Source organism: Apus apus, chromosome 5, assembly GCF_020740795.1.
Source record: "Apus apus isolate bApuApu2 chromosome 5, bApuApu2.pri.cur, whole genome shotgun sequence".
Classification (NCBI taxonomy): Eukaryota; Metazoa; Chordata; class Aves; order Apodiformes; family Apodidae; genus Apus; species Apus apus.
Window position 1 is genome coordinate 15,020,970 of NC_067286.1, and position 11,748 is coordinate 15,032,717.

At 43.5% G+C, this 11,748-nt stretch overlaps 1 long non-coding RNA gene across 1 annotated transcript; it reads right to left on the reverse strand.

Moving 5' to 3' along the window:
- Nucleotides 1–4,896: 4,896 nt before the first annotated feature.
- On the reverse strand, nt 4,897–11,614 carry LOC127385976 (uncharacterized). Its single transcript, XR_007889789.1, has 3 exons — nt 11,577–11,614; nt 6,654–6,895; nt 4,897–5,116 (listed from the first exon to the last, which is right to left on the reverse strand). It is a non-coding gene; the product is annotated as an uncharacterized LOC127385976 (long non-coding RNA).
- Between the last annotated feature and the right edge of the window lie 134 nt (nt 11,615–11,748).

The following is an 11,748-nucleotide window of genomic DNA, read 5'->3' on the forward strand; positions in this document are numbered from 1 at the left end:
ATCTTGAAAGCTGAGGGAAAACAGCTGGTGTGATACAGATAAACTTGTACAATTTAGACTAAGAGATACATCCTTACACCAGGGCTGATTCTGCAGGGTATTGTAGAGCTCAGCTCATGCAAAAGTCTAGGTTTAAAAAAAAAAAAAAGGAAAGCACAGAAGTTGCCCTTAACCTCTACAGAAATGAGCTCAACACTCATGTTAATAGAAATTTTACCTCAGAAAGGACAGTGTCAGGACCTCAAGCATTGTCTTTACAATGTGATCACTCCCCTAGGCCACTCAAGGTTTAATCAAGGATGATTTCCCTTCAGTGAGCATGAACTGTAGTTGCATGCTCAAAAAATTCTGTTTCTGATGATGAACTGAAGAACTTCCCCAGTGTTTTATGGTTTGCTGAACACCATTGCTCCAGCTGCAGAGGGCTGAATTGAGCAGCTGACAAACTTGTGTGCACAGAAGACCCTGTCTCTAACTACCACAGGGAGGCTTATAAAAAGACCAGCCATGAAAATAGCGAGCAGTTATGCAAGACTTCATGAATCTAATGAGTTTTCTCCAAAAGTCAGCTTCTTTTAAACCAAAGTAATGGCTCATGTGATAAAGGCCAAAGGACAACTACAGCCTCCATAGACTTGCAGCTGTATTTCACCAGATGCCCAAGAAACTCTAATAGTAGGATTTCTCCTCTGACAGGACACAGCACAGAATCTGACAGGGGAAAAGACGTGTGAATGCATGGTGCTGCCCCAGCACAAACCACCATGTGGCTCTTCAACCTGACAGTCAGATCCCACCTAGTGGGAGGTGTCCCTGCCCATGCAGGGGGTTGGATCTAGATGATTTTTAAGGTCTCTTCCAACCCAAACCATTCTGCGATTCTATGAGCTGTGATGCTAAATGTTCCTTTATGCAAGATGAATTTTATAACCCAGCACAAAATGAGGTATATTTTAAAACTACAAGAAAGTAACAGCTATCAGATGGGAGTTCCAGCTGGACAGACGCTGCAAGTGTCACCCAAATTGCTAGAATTCCTGTAACTGCTGCTTTTCCTACAGCAGCTCATTCACAGCTCAGGTTCAGAAGAAGCATTTATCTCTCCTGCAATCCTCCCATAGTGTAAGTGGTATTAGAGATATGGATCTTGGTGCATTTTCCATTTCTTGGTGTCCTTGGCTCCCATTTCTAGTATGTATCCTAACAGTACATGTCTTTGGTCTGGCTCCTGCCAGGCTAAGGATATGTTGGAGTTGGAAAAGTCCATCACCTTCTACAATTCTGCAGGCTCTGTGACAGCAGAAGAGCTGTGACACATGACTGTGCTCACAGGGCTAGGCTTGCATATGTGAACACAGAGCTGTTCCTGTTTCAAGATGCTGAACCTGCAAAGGTTTAGGGTAAAAGGAACATGGAGCAAATTGTGTCCGGCAAAACGATGCAGTTCCTAAAATAGTGCACATGTGTAGGCCCTGTTCCAAGATTGGCCATTTAAGAAAAATCCTCACAACGTTTGATGTGGGACCATCTGAATTCAGCTTGGAAAGGCCACCTTCTGTGAGTACTTGACCACTACTCATTCTCCACATGTGTTTAGGAGCAGTGTCTAGAATTCAAGGCTTGCTTTTGTCTCTTCCTAGCTGACTGATGAGTTCTGTAGTATCACAGAATCACAGAATGTTAGGGGTTGGAAGGAACCTCTGGAGATCACTGAGTCCCCAACCTGCTGCCAAAAGCAGGACCACCTAGGGCAGGTCACACTGAAATGCATCCAGAGGGTTCTTGAAAGTCTCCAGAGAAGGAGACTCCACAACCTCTCTGGGCAGCCTGTTCCACTGCTCCATAACCCTCACAGTAAATAAGTTCTTCCTCATGTTCAGATGAAACTTTCTGTTTTCTAGTTTGCATCCTTTACCCCTTGTCCTATCACAGGGCATGACTGAAAAGAGATTGGCCCCTCCTTCTTGACACCCACCCTTCAGATACTTATAGACATAAACAAGATCCCCTTTCAGTCTTCTCAAGACTAAACAGCCCCAGGTCTCTCAGCCTTTCCTCATAAGACAGATGTTCCAGTCCCTTAACCATCCTCATAGCCCTCCATTGGACTCTCTCTAGTAGTTCCCTGTTTCTCTTGAACTGGGGAGCCCAGAACTGGACACAATACTCCAGATGTGGTCTCACTAGGGCAGAGTAGAGGGGGAGAGTGACCTCCCTTGACCTGCTGACCACACTGTTCTTAATGCACCCCAGGATCACATGGGCCTTCTTGGCCACAAGGGCACATTGCTGTCCACTACGACCCCAATGTCCTTCTCCAGTACATTTCCTATAATCCACTGTGTAAAGTGGACATGTGCTCTCTGGATTGCTTGGATTAGTGAATTTGCTTACTGGCTTGCAAGATCCTGTTAACATTCTTCAAGTTTATTTGCTAAAGATTACTGTACCTCTAATCAATAGCAATTTTTGAAAACAGAGATCTTGTTTCTTGCACTTTAATCCACCTTGCAGCAGTCTAGTTAGATCTCCATAATACATAACAAGAGCAGAAGATGGGACATTAAAATATCTGCATGCTTTTAATCAAATAAATAGAAAGCTGTGTATCCAAATCTACATTCTGCTCCAAAAGTTTTGGCTAAAATGCAATGACCTCCCCCTGCCCTTCCCAACCCCCCAAAAAAAATCAACCAGTGCAGCATGCTAGGACAAGCATGATGCTAATGGCCTTTATGCAGAACACTCATATGAGCACACAGGATCAGAAGGAATATGGTGCATGTGAACAGTGCACATTCCCATAGGCCTAATGGGAAATAATGCAAGTCTTCAAACAGCAGAAGAATCATAGCTTCAGGCTTTACATAATTTCTGTGTTGTCTTCTGATGTAGAGGAACCTGAATGCTTTCTGATCTGAGTGACTATTTAACCCCAAGGCTCTTGTCCACTACATAGAATCCTCTCATTTTTTAGCTACACCAGCTTCCACACTTAGCCAGGTTTTTTTTTCTCTATTATGTGCACCTACTTAGGCCCACTCCCGTATCTCTCACAAGACTTCACTGATAGTTTGAACTATTTCTCGATGGCCTCTGACAGCCTTTTGTTTTTAAAATGCCTTAGTTATCTGGTCATATAGAGTAAGAATTCTCTGTAACTGGCACAAAATAAAATCTGTCCATTTCAGCATGTCTGAGCCTACGGTAATCCTTTGGCATTTGTCTGTGATTTTGATCAGTCCAGAATTTGCTGGGCTAAAAATCCAGTATTAAATTAAAAGAATGAAAGCAACTTACATTAATTCTGCAAGAGTTTTATCTTGTTTTAAAAGAGCTGATGAAAAGAGTATAGTGACATGTTTGAGAAATTATTTTGTCATACATTAGGCCCTTTGGCAACTCGAACATTAAGCATCAAAAGCACCTATACCTTAAAGCACCTTTATCATTTTGATCTCTGCTGTTTGCATATACTCAGTTCTTCCCAGGTCGGAATCTCTAACTGTATCCTTAATATTTACATATTTTAAGAGAATAATAGCACACTTTCAGGCACTTACAATGTATTAACAATTACAGTCAACAATATTGAGGCTATCTTTAATTAAGCTGTAAACACAACGCAACCCATTACATTGAGCCAGGCTGAAATTTGCCACATTCCCTTGGACTTCACTCATAAATGCATAGATCTGATCATCACATACATGTTCAGAAAAACTAGACATCAAACAGTGAAGGAAGCCTACTTGATGGGATTCTGGGCAGGGAGAGGCTTAGGGCATGCTGAGAAGCCTGCACAGTTCACAGCTATCACCCAGGACTCATTCTGTATCCTCCAGAAAACTGTCCACTTTGAATCTGGTACCTAGAGACACAATTACACAACTCTCTAATCACTCAAAGTGTTCCCAAGTGGTCACTAATTTTTTTAAATTGCTTTTGGATTGAGCTAAACCAAGAAGAAATTTCACTTCACAGACTGCTGGAGAACAATATAAATTTCAGGGGTCCAGGGAGCCCCTTAACTAGGCCTAACCTTGACTTCTGCAGTGGTCTGCTCTATTTTCATATCTCTCTCATTAAGAAGGAGATAGAATTTTCATGCACATAATAACTGGAAAAATACGTAAGTTGCTTTCCACTAGATTATGGCACATAGCTTGGTAAATCATACAAGATATACCTTCATGTCTTGCTCCACTGAATTGACGGGGCTTTCCCATGATGTGTTGAACTCAATAGAGTGGCCAAGCCATTCACAATCTAGCCTTCAAACAAGGTTAAACTAAACCTCCATTCAATTTTGGAAAATCCCTCAGTAGCTGAAAAAATTGCCTTAAGAAGTGTTTCCATAACTTACCATGAGTAATAACGGTGCTTTCAGGAGGATATTTTTTGATAGTGTGCTTGACTGTAACTGAATTAACATGAAAGTCCAACATTTTGAATGAGACAGAGGAAAGAATCCAAGAAAGAACGAAAATATTAACAGAAAAGGAAAAGCAAAATCTTGTTAGTCAGATGCTGCTGCTGATAGGAACACTCCCATGTGTTACACAAGCTGTGCTAAGCATGGATCATATGGTTGCTATCTGATGGATACAACAAAGTCAGACACTTGCTTAATTCAGTTCTGGTCCAAGTCAGAAAAAAACAGTCAAATTTAGGTAGGAAGAAAGGTAAAATGTCAGTGCTTGAAAATAGGCACCCAAATCCATAGGTGTGACTTTCAGAGTTGCTGAGTATTCTACCCTCTCTTCGCTACTTGTGGGTATCACACCATTTCTATTCGAGGGCTGAAAATCTCACATTCAACAGCCTATGTCAAAATGTCTATCTTGCTAGATGGCATGATGGCATTTTCCTTGATAAATCAATACTTAGCCTTGCATTCAAAGCTTATCTAACTTTCCTTCTGCCTACACAAAACAGATAATAATCTTGGTCTGACCTTGGATGGGCTCCTTGGTGACTGCACACAAAGACTTTCTTCGTTTTTTTCTATGATGTAGCCTTGGATTTAGGAGCCTCCACTCTGGGCTGGGAAATTTCAGGTGATGGTGACATCTTCTTTCTTGACATCTTCAACTTCAGGCTGAGACACCTGTCTCTACACAGAAGAAAATCAAATTAGCACAGTACAATAAGAATTCATTGACAGCAATGTGTTTGTGTTGTGTGTATAAATACATATGTAAGTATGTGCAGAATGAAGTCAAGGAGGGTAAGTTATATAAGGTTTATTCACGGCCACAATCTTTTTCTGAAGATTCTTTCTTTGCCACCTACTTCCCTTTGTTGCATCAAATGTTGAAACACTTTAATTCTTGCACTTATTCTGAAAATGAACTCTTTCTGCAAAGCCTTACAGAGCTGTTCAGAAATGCCTTCCCTAATCCACAGGAAGTTTGGACAAAAATGCAATGTTTTGGTCAAAAGTGATATATATTACTTCAAGCTGCTAACTTTCTTCCTGAAATGTTTCAATAGGTCAGATTTGCTATTTGCCCTGTATCTTCTCTGATACGCTCTGGTCTTGGGGAAAGGGAACTGCAAACCTTCTTTCACTGGGGATCCCAGTCCATGCATGGAAAATGGGAACAGGAGGTACTTGAACTGGAACTCCCAGAAGATAGTTCATCAGTGTTTTCTAACTAAGTTGCTTTTTGGCTGACATAGTTTCTTTTTTGGCTGCAGAGCAAAATGTTTTTAAGCATTCCCTTTTAAATGCTCTTCTGTCCTCCCCCACAATATTTTGCAGAGAAAGCCACTTTTCATTGCTGCCATACCCCACTAAGCTTACGTAAGTGCCACCAGAACAGCACATGGGTCAGTCTTCTCTTCTGGCCAGCCCCTGCTAAGGGGTTTCTGAGTCCACAAACACTTGCAGTGAAAGGACCTGGGTATTTGATCCTGGCTATCAGCCTAAGCACAAAGCAGCTTCTGAGCTCTGTCTTTGGAATTTGTCCCTTGAAGCACAAGGGACAGTGTTCTTTTGGAGACTGGCAAAGAGGAAGAAGATGAAAATGATGGGAAGAGGGGCTGTGAAACAACATTAAAACCAGCTGGCTAAAAGGTTCTCCTGCAAAAATTTATTCCGTTTCCAGGGGCTTGATGAGGTCCTCAGAGTTGATGGAACATATTCTGAATTAGCGGGCTTTCTCTTCCTCCACCTTCTCTGTAGCAAATGTAGCGTAGTTGCTTTCCAACACCCCTACTTTGAACCACCTCCAGCCATCCTCCTGACGACAAAGTGAGTCACCTGCTTTCCTCAATTGCCTTTCAGATGCTTTCCATCTCTTTTTACATTTCCTCCCATGTGTTACAGGAACTCTGCCTTCTCCTGTGGGGGTTTTAATTTGTCTGCAGTGTGAGCAGCTGACTAGAGTGACATGCAGTCCTATTATTTAAAGGGTTGTATCCTGTAATGGTGTAAATCAGTATAGATTGCAGCAAAACTAAACTGCTGAATCCTTTCATTTGATAACTCAGAATCCACCCCACGGCAGTATTTTTTAAAAAAATGTCTGAATTACAGTGTCTGTAACCCAACATATCTACCAATGATTGTCCTGCTATAAAATTACAATTGTAGGACATACTGACACAGCTGAGGTAAGGACTGGCAGAAGCCAGGGCACAGTTACCTTTCAGATTCAGCATAATGGCTCCACTGCCACACTCATACAGGTTTTGATTGTGAATGCAGTCACTGGCTTTCTCCACCACCACTTTCTCCTCCTCTTTCACCTCAATGCCATTTTTGAACCATGTGACTTTGGGCATTGGCTTTGCCTTGAGAGGCACCTTTGATGCTTGCTGTATGTCTTCACAGTAATGCTGTGTGCAGCAAAGAGCTTGAGGACAGATTCTTCAATAACAGGGGAATCTGGAAAGAGCAGAAGACATCTGAAAACTGCAGCTGCAAATACAGCTTGACATCTTTCTCCAAGTTCCCAGAGAAGGGGACCCAAAGCTGGACCCGTCGTACACTCCTTCATGTTTTCAATACAAGAATCCTGCATTTATTTTGTGAAAGTCTTTGGGGACACTCAGCATCTTTCAGTGTGTTTTGATACAGTTAATTTAGTTCTGGTGCTTGTACAGGGAGCCTGCTGACCTCCTTTAGTTGTTCAGCTCAGCAGAAAAGGAAGGACCTCTGGGAAATAGCAAGCTCCAAAGGTCCTCATTTTCCTAGGGCCTGGAGTTTTGATTCCAAGCAGTTTCTAAGTTTTGCAAAGCACAAGCAGAAGTGCTTTGTTCCCTAAGGCCACACTGGGATATCCATGATCATCAGAAAGACAGCAGAATCAAAGTTACTGCAACACAGGTATGATAAATACTCGTTGCTGCAGCCACAATATCCTTACTGCCATGTTTGTCCCGCTGTCTGTCCCAGCAGCTCTATCTATTCACCTTGCCTTGTTTCAGCAGATCGAGGCATCTCTGTGCTGCAGACGGGTCTGGAAGCCCATCTGCTGCCATCTGGCTGCCAAGAGCTGAGTAATATGCACAGTTGCCTATTTCTAGACATAATTTCAGAAAAGGTGTTTTTCTTGTTGCTCATGACAACGATGTCTGAAAGTAAAGTCTCAAGCCAAAATTATTGATGACTGATTTATAAACACAGAAACCTATGCTTAGTCACTTGAAATCAACCAGTAGGACTGCTCAATTTTCTCCCCTTGGGAAACAAAGAAGCAGGAATGGGTTTTGCTCATGCACATAGAAAAGCCTATAAAGTGCTACAAGCTCAGGTAAAGAGACCTGGTGAAGCACTGGGTCCTGCAAGTGGTTGTGTACACCTGGCAGAGAGCAGTAAGGAGATGGAGCAGCTACTTCCAACAGCTGCACACTCTGCTGCCTTGGCTCTGAAGGTGTACCTGCTGTCATGCTCCTCTCCCACTCTGTCCATGATGAGTTTGCAGACGGCTCACTGCTTCACTATCCAGGTCCTTTTCATGTCCGTAATGTTACTAGAAAATTGGAGAAGGCTCTGGGGAGACCTTACAGTGGCCTTCCAGTACCTGAAAGGGCCTACAGGAAAGCTGGGGAGGGACTTTTTAAAAGGGCTTGTAGTGAAAGGACAAAGGATAATGGCTTTAAACTGGAAGAGGGGAGATTAAGCTTAGCTATTAAGAAGAAATTCTTGACTGTGAGGATGGTGAGAAACTGGCACAGGTTGCCAAGGGAAGTTGTGGATGCCCCCTCCCAGGAAGGCCAGGTTGGATAAGACTTTGAGCAGCCTGGTCTATTGGAAGGTGTTCCTGCCCATTGCAGCAGGGTTGGAACTAGATGATCTTTAAGGTCCCTTCCAACTCAGACTGTTCTATGATTCTATGACTGAGGCAGAAAAACAACCACATTGCAAGAAACACCTTCTCAAACCCTGCCCCTGAATCCTCTGATTAGAATTTCCTGCTCTGAGATGACTAAGCTGTCAGAATTCCTAGCTCCTATTCTGGTAAAATGCTCTGTGTTTTATGGACAAAATTAATTCAGTGTTACATAGACAGAGTGATCAAATGTGGGCTCACTCCAGGAACTGGAGACCTGGCCATGCAGGGCATAGAGAAGGTTGAGGTACTCAATGACTACTATGCCTCAGTCTTCATCAGCAAAGGCTCTGGTCACACCATCCAAGTTAGAGAAGGCAAAGGCAAGGACTGTGAAAAGGAAGACCTCCCCATTGTAGGAGAAGAGCAGGTTCATGACCATCTGAAGGACCTGAAGGTGCACAAGTCCATGGGACCTGATGGGATTCATCAACAGCTCCTGAAGGAACTGGCCAATGAAGTTGCAAAGCCTCTCTCCGTTATATTTGAAAAGTCCTGGCAGTCTGGAGAAATTCCCACTAACTGGAAAAGGGGAAACGTAAGTCCCATTTTTAAGAAGGTCTTCCAGCTCTGTCAGTAATGCAGATCTTATGCTTGAGACCTTGAGAGGCTTGAGCAAACTGCATGAAGTTCAACAAGGCCAAGTGCAAGGTCCTGCACCTGGGTTGGGGCAATCCCAAGCACAGATACAGGCTGGGTGGAGAATGGATCAAAAACAGTCCAGAGGAGAAGGACTTGGAGGTGATGGTGGATGAGAAGCTCAACATGAGCTGCCAGTGTGCACTCACAGCCCAGAAAGCCAACTGTGTCCTGGGCTGCATCAAAAGAAGTGTGGCCAGCAGGTCAAGGGAGGTGATTCTCCTGCTTTTCTTGGCTCTCCTGAGACCCCATCTAGCGTACTGTGTCCAGTTCTGGAGCCCCCAACATCAGAAGGACATGGAACTCCTGGAGAAAGTCCAGAGGAGGGCCATGAAGATTACTTGAGGGCTGGAGCACCTCTCCTACAAACACAGGCTGGGAGAGTTGGGGTTGTTCAGTCTGGAAAAGAGAAAGTCTGGGGAGACCTTATAGCAGTTTTCCAGTGCCTGACGGGGCTACAGGAAAGCTGGGGAGGGGCTTTTTACAAGGGCTTGTAGTGACAGGACATGCGGTAATGGATCAAAACTGGAAGAGGGGAGATTTAGACTGGGAGGAAAATTCTTTAGTGTGATGGTGGTAAGACACTGGCACAGGTTGCCCAGGTAAGTTGTGGATGCCCCCTCCCTAGAAGTGTTCAAGGCCAGGTTGGATGAGGATTTAAGCAACCTGATTTAGTGGGAGGTGTCCCTGCCCATGCAGGGGGGTTGGAACTAGATGATCTTTAAGGTCCCTTCCAACTCAAATCATTCTATGATCTGTGCACCTGCATAGATGAGCTACAGAGCATGTAAGGAAGGGTGTGTATTAGCATGCAAAGAGTACATTTACTGATTACTCTTAAAATTACAGACTGTTGTGTGGTGAGAAGCCAACCTTGTGGGAAAGAATGGGAGCCTACAGGCTAAGAAAATGGGTTAGAAATGTGAAAGTATCTTTACAGGAGACTGGGAAAGAAAATTTTGAAAATGCTATGATTCAAAGCCAATATTTAGTAAGACTGAAGCTGTAGTAAGCTGGGAAAGATTAAATCCATTGTTGTCAAATCTGTCCATCTGTTTGGCCTTAGTCAAAAGCCCTTTATCAAAACCAGGCCAAGTTCCATGGTAGCTATTTGCAGAAAACTTCCCACTAGGGTTTTGTAGCCTTTCATTATACTGACAATGCCAAGGGCATTTTATCTCCTTCCACTTTTGCATCATTTGGGATGGCAAAGAGCTCAGCAGGATCCCCAAATTAAAGCATGAACATCACACACATACTCTTCATGGTTGCATATGCCTCTGGAAGAAATCCCAGTGGAAGCATGTGCACAGGAAAACTGTGGAAATGAGTGTTGACCGGGCACTTCAAACACCAAGGAGGTATTTAACAGCAGGGAAACCTCACAACAAAATTGACAGGCCCTCAGAACAAAAGTGAATTGTATATCATGGGAAGAAAGGGGGATGGAGAATGGCTGTTCCTAAGTAATTTTTTCCCTTTTTTATGGGTGCTCACTGTAGCAAATGTAGCTACAGAAACCCAAAAGCTGAAACAGAATACAGCCTTTTGGCCCTGCTCCAGACCTTTAGCTGGTCCAGAGAAGCTGTCAAACCAGCTGAAGACTTCCTGTACTGCCTACATAATATTTCTATCTGAACCTGAACTTCACATGAGAAAAGTGAATCTGTAACTAAGTCGCCAGCCTGCACAACGTGCACAGGAGTCAGAGGCAGCTCAGCCACAGCTTTCCAGGGTAACTGTGCCACAAAAGTGGCTTCTGTTCCAGAGGAGTGGTCAGAGAAGACCCCTGCCCCACACTGTCCCTTCAGACCACCCTGGCCATGGCCCACAGAGGGCACTCATGTACCATCCTCCAGGAGCCAGGGCTTCCTTTTCTACAGCCAGCCACACTCAACACTCCCTGTCAGGCTGCACACCTGGAAAGCCCAGGGCTGGGGATGCCATTGGGAAGCCGCTCCCTTCTGGCCTGTTTTGGGAAAACAAAATGAGAAACACGTGGCTAAAATGCAATCAGTGGCATGACCTCCACCCAAGTCCAAGGGCAGGGAGTTGGCGGGGCACCATCAGACACAGAAAATGCAGGACTATCAGGAAGAGACCAGCCTCACAGAAACATCTGTCAGGGATGGGGAGTAGGACAGATCAATTTTACATGTGAGAAAATCTGCTTGACATCACAGCTGAGCTTCTTTTGCCCTCTGAAGTTGCCTTCGTACCATCCCACCAACTGAATATTCAGCACTCCTGAACCTGTGAAGGATACACTAATACAAGTCTATCCTCATTCCACGCAGTTAACTTTAAAATGGTCTTAAAACACTGCACTTTTCATGCAAAAAACCTGAGCATAGCTCAAACCTGGTCCACATCTATCAGAAGTCATCTCAAATATGAACAGTCACTGAAAGCTACACCTTAATTTTGAAATTCTTCTCCAGTCTCTGCAGAGACCACAAAGCTAAGATTTGCAACTTTTTTTAATGCTCTTAACAGCCTTGTGTCTTTATATGAAGATCACAGACCTAAGTTTACACCATCAGTAATGATACTGCAAAATTAATTCACAAAACAAACGTAATATTAAATACTTACCGGATTCATGTCGTGCTGCTGGTCCTCAGCAGACTGCAGTCAAACATCCCACAGGTCACTTTAAAGAATCAACATAAGAATTCATTAGGACAACTCTGATTATGATAAAAATCATGGTACACTTTACTAGAATGGTTTACATGACACGTGAGGACTTAAATGGAGTATTTAC